The sequence below is a fragment of the Pinus tabuliformis genome, chromosome 2_2 (assembly GCF_031772625.1).
Source record: "Pinus tabuliformis cultivar Carrire ecotype Pingquan chromosome 2_2, CPIR1, whole genome shotgun sequence".
Classification (NCBI taxonomy): Eukaryota; Viridiplantae; Streptophyta; class Pinopsida; order Pinales; family Pinaceae; genus Pinus; species Pinus tabuliformis.
This window is the reverse complement of record NC_142300.1, coordinates 1211127285-1211139517: the sequence shown is the minus strand read 5'-3', so window position 1 is coordinate 1211139517 and position 12233 is coordinate 1211127285. Positions and strand designations below refer to the sequence as shown.

At 39.2% G+C, this 12233-nt stretch overlaps 1 pseudogene; it reads right to left on the bottom strand.

Moving 5' to 3' along the window:
• Window positions 1-792: 792 nt before the first annotated feature.
• Window positions 793-10589, bottom strand: LOC149197836 (L-gulonolactone oxidase 2-like; annotated as a pseudogene).
• Window positions 10590-12233: the final 1644 nt, after the last annotated feature.

Genomic DNA, 12233 nt, shown 5'->3' with positions numbered 1-12233 from the left:
TTGAAGTATAGCCTGCACCTCATTGCGATTGCGTGGAGTAAAAATTTTCGTTAGACCACCGGCTTGTCAGGAAAGCAATTTAATGAATTTAACATGGTCGTAGATTGTTGGTAAAACGTTTTAATTTTATTATTTTTTTTACCATGGAAGTATGGGCAAAGAAAAAAAATATGTAATTTTTTTTGTGGTTGCATATGTATCCTAAGTATTATGTTTTTTGGTTGTTGACCATTCTGTAATGCAACGGTGGAACGTAGCAGTGCGAAGAAAAAAACAAGCAGTGCTTAATGTCTTTTGTACTGGAGGTTTTGTAATACGCAGGAGCGTATAATGATTTTTTCTGAAGAATATGTGAATTGAGTGTTGCGTTGATGTATGAATCTTTTTTTGGTATTACAGCAGCATATGTAAAAGTTCTTTTTTACAGCAATGAATGTAAAAGAGATTTTTACACATAGCAGTGTAAAATCTCAGAAGGAGACAGAGTAATGTTTTTTGTTGTTGAAATGTTTTTTTGATGAATCCCTCTGAGAGAAAGAGGATGAATTTTGTATCAGGAATCTTATTTTAATGAATACAAAGCTTTTGTGGGTGTATGTAATACTCTGTTCTCAGAAATCAGTTATAGCTTCCCTGTGCTAAGATCCTGGAGATAAACGGAGCATTGTCTCTGTGTTCAGTTAATTTGGTTTTGGAATTTTACCAGAAAAATTCCCAACAGACTTTGGGAGCCACAAAAGAAACAATTACCAGAATATAAACAAATGACTTGTTCACCAGTCTATTCAAGATTCAACGTAGGCCTCCTCCTTCAGGTTGCTCTCTCCAAGCAGTCGAACAGAAACAAATTTCTTCACGCAGCTCTGTGGCTTGACACTCGAGCCCCTGCGCATTAAGTTCCAGCACCTGTGCCTGATTTTCCTCCAGGCCTCCTCCTTCAGGTTGCTCTCTCCAAGTAGTCGACGTCCCCTGACACTCGAGGCCCTGCGCATCAAGCTCCAGCTCCTGCGCCTGATCTTCCTCTTTAGATTCCTTGCTCAGCTTCTCCGCTCCCTGCCCTCCGATCCCGAACAGCCCATCTGTCCACTCATTTGAAAACACTCCTTCCGGATCATATCTATTCTTTACTTGCAAAAACTTCTCTAAATTTACTACCCGCTTCGCTAACCCTCCGAACAAGTAACTGCCATTCTTACCCCAGTGCAGGCTCCCGCCATGCTTCTCAATCACCATCTGCTCAATCTCTTTGTACACATCTTCGTTCCATTTGGACGTATTGGCTTCTCTCGGATGATAATATACCAATTACAATGTCACCAAGTCCTCTGCTGGTCCCAAATGTGCTTCAGATTTCTTAATAGACTGAAAAACCACATAGATTTCACATACTTTCAGGATTCACATTTCTCAGCTTCTTTATATCATTAATTGTTTTTGCAAAGCGTGAAATGGGCACTCTCAGTTCCACGTTGAAACCGAAGGCAATCGGAAGCCTGCGATCCCATAGACAAAGGGTCTGATTTTTATCTAAAATTTTGTTGGGAGTGCAACCAGCCTGATTCTCGTTATGTTGGTGGTTGTTATAAGTGCCTTGGCATCCTCAGGTAGACAGCATGTGATGATTGAATCTGACCACAGGGTATCCTGTGAAGCCTTTAATTTCATCGTTCCAGAACGAGCTGCCGTTAACCGCCAGCTGGTTTATTTCTTCTTCAACAAAATGGCACACTAGGGTAGCATTCTCTGTAGATTCGATTATTCCCTCTGCGTGTATAAGGCAACAACAGATTTTTATGGTTAGATTCAACATTATTTTAAAACAAATCCCTGGTTGGTATGATTGGGGTTTTTAAATGTCAAAGAGGGGTTTGACGATGGAAAAGCTGATTTCAGGATGGGTTTGAGGACTGAAATCTTTTTGGGAAATTCAGTTATTCCAAATTAGCTTTCAAACTTACAGGAAATTCACTTATTCCAAAATAGCTTTCAAACTCACAGAATTCCCCACTGTAAATTGATTATTCATTCCTTGAAAATTATATTTATATATAAAATTAACCTAATTTATGATAAAATTAAAAATGAATATATAAATTTAATTAATTAAATAAAAAGATTATGAGTAAAATATTTATATGTTAAGTTTATAGACAAATCAAGTTATTAAAAAAATTATATTTTTTTAAAAATAATTTAATATAAGAGGTGGGATTTAGAATTAGGAGCCTAGTGCGTAGATGATGTCTCGCGAGGGTTACGGCTAGGGTTTGTTGGTCTCTACGGGCTACAGAATTTAACCATGGATGGCCACCGGGGCTCTGCTTGACGTTTTTACTGCTGCGTCTTTATTCACCACCAACTCTCTGCTGCGCTTCTTTTACTTGGGGTTTTGACCTGCCAGGACTTCGGGGGGTTATTGCTGTTCTGTTACCAGCCGTCTCTATCTACGGTCTGCTCCTGTTTCCTGGCAGTCTGGTCCGGGGGGTTTTGCCTTTTTCTCCGTTTTTCCTGCAGTTACGAGGTGTCCTCCATCCCAAGGAGCAGCTATCGACATGGAAGACATTGATGCCGTGCACTATTCTGAAGACCCGCTGGAGGGGGTATCCATCTGGCGTTCCTCATTTCCCACGTCGGTTGGACTGTATAGCTCTGGTTACTCTTTGGTGGAACCGTCACAGATGCATCCTGTGGTCCTGCCAGATGACCCACCTACCTGGCCATCGCTTTCTACCCCCCCGACTTCCCCGGCTACCCTTGGTTTCGTCTTCGCCTGCCTAAACCCAAACCCTGGGTTAGACCCCCTGGTATCAGGAACACATGCCTGGCTGATTACTCCTCCACCGGTTACCGTGGGTAATGCTAGTATAAACCCTCAGGCCTCTTTTAATCCTCCTTCTGGCAGTTTTACCACCGTCCCGCCTCTTGCCAGTACTTTACCTACCTCTGTTGATAGCTTCACCCCCTCCTCATCAAACCCTAACCCTCCCCTTGTTTCTTCGAACCCTCTTCTGGGTCGGGTACAACATCTGCCTCCTCCTCAGGGGACCAAGAAGAAGTACAAGTGCTACAAATCAAAGGCAGACGACATCTTCCTGAGATTAGAAGAGGACATTCAGTGGGGAGAGACTATGGATTTCGCTGACAGGGTCTTGGTCGATCGCATCAAGGGTCGGAACTACACGGCCGCCCGTTTGAAGACCTGGGCAGCGGAGGTTTGGGGTCACCATCTGGTGGACATCCCCTTCGTGCAGACTTTTGTGAGGGGATGGTTCGCATTGAGATTCGCTCGTGCCGACCACACAAATTGGGTCTTATCCTCCTATTGGGACTTCGAACATGCCCCAGTTCTTCTGAAACGCTGGACGCCTCTTTTCGATCCAGAGACTGAGAAAATTGGCATAGGACCAGTGTGGATTCGGCTCCCGGGTCTCCCATTACAGTACTGGTCTGAAGACATCTTCAGGCGGATTGGCAACGCTATCGGCACCTACATGGAATACGATAAGTCCTATCTACTCACGGGTATGATGGCATATGCTCGTATCCTAATAAACCTCGACACTCGAGGAGGCCTATAGGAGTTCATCACTATACAGTGGAGGGACACATCCCGCAAGCAGATCATTGACTATGAAGGCATCTCGTATCGCTGTCGCAGATGCCACAAAGTAGGGCACTTGTACAAGGATTGCCCACTCCTGCACAAGAACAGGGGTATTGATAAGAGATTGGAGACTGAGTAGACGTGTGGAAACCCTACTCGGTGGGTTGTAGACTCTGTACTAGATAATATTGATAAAGATGTAGGGGATCCCCGGGGAACTCATGATAAAGTGGCATCTGACAAGCGTCCTGCTGATACAATCCCTCCCTTGCCTCCTCCTTCAACATGCTCCGGTCCACCGAAGGAGATCATCTCGACATTGGGTATGTTATTTTCATCTCCCCCTCTTACTCCTTCTGTATCTATCTTTTCTAAAGATATTGCATCTCATTCATGCATGGGTACTTCCCCCCCTATTTTTCCATCCTCGGACTCTTCGTCTCTCCCGAGTACCCAGGGTTTCATCCCCACCTCCTCCCTCAATTGCTCCCTACCCTTTCCCCCTCTCATCACTGCTCCTTGCATCCCATCCCTCACATCATCCTCCCTTCCTACTCTCCCCTCACCCTCCCCCCCCGCATCCCCCCGGTACCCTCTCCGCTCCAGGTCAAGGGATAGGGGTTTTGATGCGATTGGACTGGACCTGGTGATTCCCCCAGCCTCCCTCAAATTTTCCAGGGGACGCCCATCACAGATAACTAAAGCCAGACACACTGCGGGTGAAGAAGTTGCCCTCGGGAGACAACAAACCATTTTCAGGGCCCTTAGAGCAAGGAATGGCCCTCTGCCTCACCTTCCATGAAATTCTTATCCTTCAACTGCAGAGGGTTCGCTAGCCCTCCCAAAAAACTAGCCCTCAGAAGACTGCTTACATCGACCCAGTTGGACATTATATTCTTACAAGAAACCCTATGCTCGGTTGTTTATCTTATTTCTACTCTTAATTCTTGGATGTCGAACTGGACCTTCCATGCCATGGATGTGTCCAGGAAATCTGGAGGTATTGCTATAGGCTTCTGCAATAAGTCTATGGATCTCAGGAACTTATGGGAAGGCAGAGGTTTCATAGGCATGGACATATACGCCCACACACTTGAATCTGAAGTCTGTATCATGAATGTATATGGTCCATGTGTGGATAGAGCAATATTTTGGAGGTCCCTCCTCGACTCTGAGCTCTTGCAGGGAGACAATATCATTCTCGGAGGGGATTTGAATTTCTCGTTGGGATACAGTGAATCTTGGGGTCACTTAGCCTAGGTTGATGGCCTCTCCGACACTATCTCTACCCTACTCGAGGAGCATCAGTGGGTAGACATTCCATCTGCCAGGATACAATATACTTGGTCTAACAACTGCAGTGGTGACCACAGCCTTGCAAGAAGACTAGACAGATTTCTCATCAAAGAAGCTTTCTTAAGTTCTCATCCTTGTATTAGACAGTGGGTTGGTAACGGAGGTATTTCTGATCATCGGCCAATATTTTTGGAGTTGACGGATACAAACCAGAGGACTAAAAGCCCCTTCAAGTTCAATGCCTCTCGGCTCAAGGATCCCTCTTATATTCAACTGGTATCCAATTATTGGCAATCAAACCCTATTATAGAACGCGAGGATCATACTGTTGGCTTCATCAGAAAGTTGACAGAACTTAAATGGATCTCTAGAAATTGGGCACACCAGAAACGAAAAAATGATGAAAATTTTTGAGGGAGGCAGAGCGGGCAATTGCCTCATATGAGGACACATCTAATGGCACCTTCTTATCACAGGAAAATAAAGACCTATATACCTCCCTTGTCTCGAAGCGTTCCCAAATCTTGAAAGAAAGGGAGGAGAGCTGGAGACTTAGAAGCAGGGCAATTTGGCTCACTGAAGGAGATAACAATACTAAGTTCTTTCATAAGTTTGCCAATGGAAGAAAAGCTATAAATACTATTTGGGAACTTCAAAATGAACAGGGTCAAGCGGTAACAACACAGCAGGATTTGGCTAGATTAGCCACTGAGCACTTTAAGAACATCTACAAGGCGCCTAGAGATGTGAATATTTTTGAAATTATGCGGGTGGCTGAAAATTTTCCTAGGTTTGTTCAACAGGGAGACTCGGAGAATCTGATGATGGAAGTGACGAAGGAAGAACTTGAAGCAACTATAAAATGGTTCAAGAAAGACAAGAGCCCTAGACCTGACGGGTGGACCATCGAATTCTATATTGCTTTCTTTGATATCCTGGGGGATGATTTACTCAAGATTATGGATAGAAGAAGTGGCAAAATATCCCCGACCATCAAATCCACCTTCATTGCCCTTATCCCGAAATCGGACTTCCCTTCCTCCTTCAATGACTTCAGACCCATCTCCCTATGCAACTGTCTGTACAAGATTATTGCAAAGATCATCGCAAATCACCTAAAGCCAATCCTGTCTAGACATATATCCTTAGATCAGTTTGCTTTTCTACAGCACAGACAGATACATGAGGCGATTGCCACTGCTCAGGAACTTCTACACACTATGCAGACGAAGAAGCAGAAAGGCATGATTTTGAAAGTGGATCTTTCGAAGGCTTTCGATAGAGCAAATTGGCTCTACATTAGATTATTATTGACTCACTTGGGTTTTCCTTATGCATATATCAAGTGGATCATGAGCTGCATCAAGGATGTATCTTACAGTGTTTTATTAAACGGGGAAGCCACTCCTTTCTTCCTTTCGGAGAGAGGACTCAGGTAGGGATGTCCTCTCTCCCCTCTCCTATTTTTACTTATTATGGAAGGCTTAAGTAGATCAATCATTGTTGCCCACAATAGAAATCAATTGGTTGGCATCAAGATTTCGGAGAATTTTTATTTGACCCATCTATTGTTTGTTGATGACATACTCATTTTCTTAAATGGCAGTATTGGAGACACCACGGTCCTCCAGAATATATTCAAACTCTTTCAACAGGCAACCGGGATGATAGTTAATGATGGGAAATCCACAATTACTACTTTTGGATGCTCACAACATGAGACCATATTCACCACACAGCGCTTCCCCTTCACCTCTCTGAATCTGGAAGATGGTCTAAAATATCTGGGCTTCAGGCTCAAGCCCCTAGGATACAGGATTGCAGACTGGACGTGGCTCATTGCTAAAGTGGAAAAGCACCTACAGATTTGGTACCATAAATACCTATCCCGTGCTGGTAGATTAGTCCTTATTAAAGTTGTGATCGAAGCCACACCTGTTTTCTAGATGACCCTAGCATGGATACCGAAAGGTATTTTGAACAGGGTCCAAAGTATATGTTGTAGATTCTTATGGAAGGGCAACCTATCGGGCAGAATCTTCGCTTGGGTCAAATGGGACAGAATTGCAACTCCAAAAAGATGGGGAGGATGGGGCATCAAAAGGCTTGATCTATTTTCGAAAGCTCTGGCAGCAAAGCTTGGTTGGCAACTTGTCACTTCCAACAATCTCTGGTCCCAGGTTGCTCAAGCAATATACATCTGGCCCATGAACCTAATGGATTGGTTCAGACAGATACATGAAACAAGTAATAACATCTCCAATATTTGGAAGGCGGTGATGAATGCACTACCTCTTCTCCGAGAAGGCATCACGTGGAGAATAAACGAAGGAAATGATGTTCATATTGGCACGGATCCATGGGTTGGTTGTAACAATGCACACAAACTGCCAACAGACTTGATCAAGTTCCTAAACAGTAGGGGTATCACCCACATAAAACACATTGGTGACATAAATAATTCCACCTTTCTTCAGCAGGCATGGAAAGTGGCTCATGACTTGGACATTCCCGAACAATGGCGACTTGATTGGCAGCAATACACCGAAGCGCTCACACAAGCACATATTCGCCTGACTGAAGAACCGAATGAGGTTATTTGGGCTTTTTCCAAACATGGTACATACTCTCCTAAAGAGGGCTACATCAGAGTTATGGAACCTTACAAGCCTCAGAACATCAATCCGACTTGGAAATTACTTTGGAAGCTTAAGGCGGCCCCCCGTACCCATCTATTGCTGTGGAACATACTATTTGATAAGATTCCTACAGGATCTAATTTGATGAAAAGGTCCTTTCATGGCCCTTTTTGGTGTCATCTGTGTCACAATGATGAAGAGAGTACGGAACATCTCTTCCTAAATTTCCCAACCTCAAAGGAATATTGGAATTGCATAATTGCACACTATCCATCCCTAAAAGCCTGGCAAGGGCATAACTTTCTGGATGCCTGGAATACTTGGTGTCAAAACCATATGGGAAAAGCCAGGAACATGCCCCTTCTAGCCTGCTGGTCTATTTGGATTGCTAGAAACCATTCTATATTCAACCACAAAGCCCCTCATTGGCCATCTATATTGCTCCATATTGTTGCTGACTTTGATCTTCTTCCCGAGGAGGATAACAACACCCCTCCCCACACCATCACTCCTGAAACCATAGACAAATCAAAACCGTGGGAATATTTTGATGGATCCGCACAGGAGGTAGGATGTGGTGGAGGAGCCATCCTTTATTTAAATGATTCCCACTGTTTTAAGATCCAAATTAATCTAGGCAGGGGAACAAATAATTATGTTGAGCTCAGTACTGCTAAACATCTCATACATTTTGCTTTAGAACAGCACTGTAGTCATCTACAATTGTTTGGTGACTCCAAAATCGTTTGTAACTGGCTCAATAATGCATCCCATTGTAATGCATTTTCTTTGCGGCATATATTAGGAGAAGCTCAAAGATTGATATCCTCATTTGACTCCTTTGTCTGTCGACACATATACAGGGAGCAAAACACATGGGCGGATCAACTTTCAAAAGAGGCAGCGCATAAACAGGGCAATGACTGGTTGATTCAGGAGGAAATTGATGGGTCCTTCCATCAATACTACCAGAGACCTTTTGTGGAACTTGGTCAAAATGGGCTATAAGCCCAATACTTTCTGCTCATATTGTATAAATTATATTTCTTGTATCTATTTTAGTGGTTCATACATATGACTTTAGATATACAGTTTTGGTTTTGGTATATAGTTTTTCTCTCTCTGCGCAGAGACAATACAATTTTGGTCTGTTTCTCTTTATCTGTTGAGAGAAGGCATTGTCATAATATAGTTGATAACAGACCCCCTGCGTGGAGAAACAACTGTTAAGTTTTTATATCTTTTTAGACAGTCTTATGTACCTTGACAAGCAATCTTGCCTCCACATGCATATGCCTCGGCATCTACAAAATGTAATTTCTTATATATCAATAGAAATTATGACTTTTTTCCATAGGAAAAAAATAATAATAATAATATAATATTAATTTTGACTATTAAAATATATTTCAATACAGAACAAAGAAGTAATATATTTTTGAGTGTAATTTATTTAATAGTTAATTTAATTAGAATATATTTCAATATAGAACAAATAATAATAATATTCAATGTGAATTATAAATAAAATATTTTAATATATAAAATTATATAATATTGATATGTATTTAAAACTATATTTATAAGTCTTTTGATAATAAGAATTTTGGTTTTTGTAAATAAGGAATAGCTCAAGTGACACCCCTAACAAAAAGTTTTGCGTTTAAATCTTGTGCTACCTTTTCAAATAATTTCTAAATTTTTTTAAAAAATTATATTAATAAAGTAAAAATATTTTAATATAAACTATATTTCATAAATAAAATATTTTAATTTTCATTAAATAAAATATTTTAATTTCCATATTAAATAAAATATTTTAATTTTATATTCAGTAAAATATATTAAAATATTTAACTTTAAATATATCATATTTATTTATTTATATAATATTATATATATATATTTAAAGTAGGCTGTAATTTTAAGTATTAAATCTCTTGAGCTGTGAAACTTTTTGAAGTTTGATCTTTCAAAATAATTTGCATGGTAAATAAGTGATTAAAATGGATTTATAATGGATTCTTATTCTATCTATTAAGCCCAGCCCAGCCCAGCCCAGTTATTAAAAACAGAAAACGTTATTCTCAACCAAACAATTGGGAAATCTATAAGTACTTACTCAGATAATCAGAATATTCAAGGCTGGCTGCGCTAGATGGAAAATGCCCAATTGCACCGTTGAGGCCGTCACCGGGAACTTCGACAGAAACTCGATCGAATGGTCTAAACAGCGCCTTTTGATGAAAGGGAAACCAGAATAAATCTGCGAAATCATGAGCCCTCAGGAAATGGGCCGCTTCGTTTTGAAGCTCCTTATCATCGCTTAGATTCGGCCTACTTCAAGAACGCTTGAACATGGGTTGCAGAGCGAAGGTGACTTGCGAGATTACACCCAGCGTTCCCAGAGATAATCTCGCAGCGTTGAGCTCATCTTCATCTGTTTCGGTACTCAAGCTCATGACTTTGCTGTACCCCTCTGATGGAGATGCAGGCACCACCAATCTCATACCCACCACATATTCATAAACACCGCTCCCTCTGCCCACCAGACCGCTGCCGTGGGCTCCCGTAGAAACAACGCCCGCTGCAGAGACTCCGTTCCAGTAAATCATGGCGGGAAGAGCCAGGCCTTCCTTCGCTGCCTCCATAACGTCTCTCATCATGGCGCCGCCTTGGACTGTAATAGTCATGGCACCCTTGTTCACTCCAATGACGGATGCATAGTTTTCGGTTGAGATAATCAATCCATGGTCTCCAACACACACTAGCTTTGAGAGGCTATGAGCCAGAGTGCTTACCACTTTGATCTTCTGCTTCTTTTTCACAGCCCGGGCAACAGCATGCAGAATCTCGGCTTCTGTTTTGGGTGAGACAGCCTCTGCAGCTCTGCAAATGCTGCGATCCTCCCATATGCCTTGATAATTAAAGATCTGGCATCCTCCTCCATTTTTTTTGCATTCCACTGAGGGAGGAGGCGGGCACAACGCCTGGAGGCATGATGGGAAAGCAAGGAGAAATAGAAGTAGGGCAAGTAATTTGTGGCCCATGGCTACACGGATTATTGGATTCATCTTCTTCTTGTAGTTGTGTTGAATATGATGGTGAGTGCGAGTTTATATAAGCGGTGCCACACTGAAGACCAGGTTGCCGTGGCCAAATGCAGTGTATCTATGCAGTGGATCTATTTCCCAGAAGTTTAAATATAAATTTCAGGTGGAATAATTTTTTAGGTTTAATTACACTATATTTTCATCATATCCAATATATTACTTGAATCACTTTATATCTAAAATCTATAGATATATTCTTTTAAAACATTTAATTAATCATAATTTATTATTTTTAATTTAAAATGTATTATTTTTATATAATACTTTTAAATTATATATAGTTTGTAGTTTATTAAGCAATTCAATTGACAATTGTTGTGTTATAAAACATTACGTAAACCATAAATTGGAAGTTCAAATCCCCTAAATCAAACTAACAAAAATATAAATAAATATCTTTTTTGTCGAAATTTAAAATAATTAAAAAAAATTCATATGTATCATTTTTTTCTCTTTAATATATTAAATATCTAATCATAATAATAATAATAATAATTTCAATATCTAATCATAATTATAATAATAATTTCAATAAAAAAACTTATTTTATTCTATAATTTAAAATGATATATTATTTCAATTTTAAAATGGTAAATTATAAAATAATTCATTTATAAAAATTTCGTTTATTATTATTTTTAGAAATGTGATTACCTTATATTTCATTTTCTTAATATAACTCCATATTAAAAATAAGTTTAACTAGTTACTTCAATTTGAAATTATTACTAATAGTAAATATTTGACTAGATTAACATTAACATTACTATATATATAAATTTTTTTTTTCTTTTACATTTTTTATTTAAAAAAAATACTTAAACATTATTAAAAATATACATTAAATCTTAAAATAAAATGAATTAATTTAAATAAATTGATTTATCAAAATTATAATTTATATTTTTAATAAAAATAAATATCTATATATAAATATTTTTTTTTAAATATTTTATTCTAAAAAATAATCCTTACAACTATTTATTGGTGCAAAAAAATGCCTTTTCATAATTAGAAAATAAAATATGTTTAAAAGAGTTGTTTTTAGTGTGATTTTTTGGAAGTTTTTTCGGGTGGTTTTCAGATCTAATTTCTCTAAAATCTCACAAGAATTTATTGAAATCACAAGCTTCATGGGTAGTGCTACTTTTTGGAAGTTTTTACAGTGGGTTTTCATGTCTAATATTTCTAAAATCCAGAAAGAATTTATTGAAATCACAAGCTTGATGGATAACTTTGCACAAATCACAAGCTTGATGGGTGACCTTGCACAGCGGAATTGCCCCAGGATTTCACCTCAAATTTTTTCCACCGCACCAGAAAGTCCAAAAGATCTCATTAAAAACAGCTCCATGTTTAAATATTATATTAGTATTTTTGTTTTTTTATTTTTTATATATTATATTCTAAAGAATAATACTCACAACTCTTTATTAATGAAAAAATACATTTTCACAATTAAAAAATAAAATATATTTAAATAATACAAACAATACATATTTGGATGGCTACAAGCATGTTTAAATGTAACATCCCTAAAAATAACTCATTGTAAAATCAATTATGAATAGTAATTTTAAA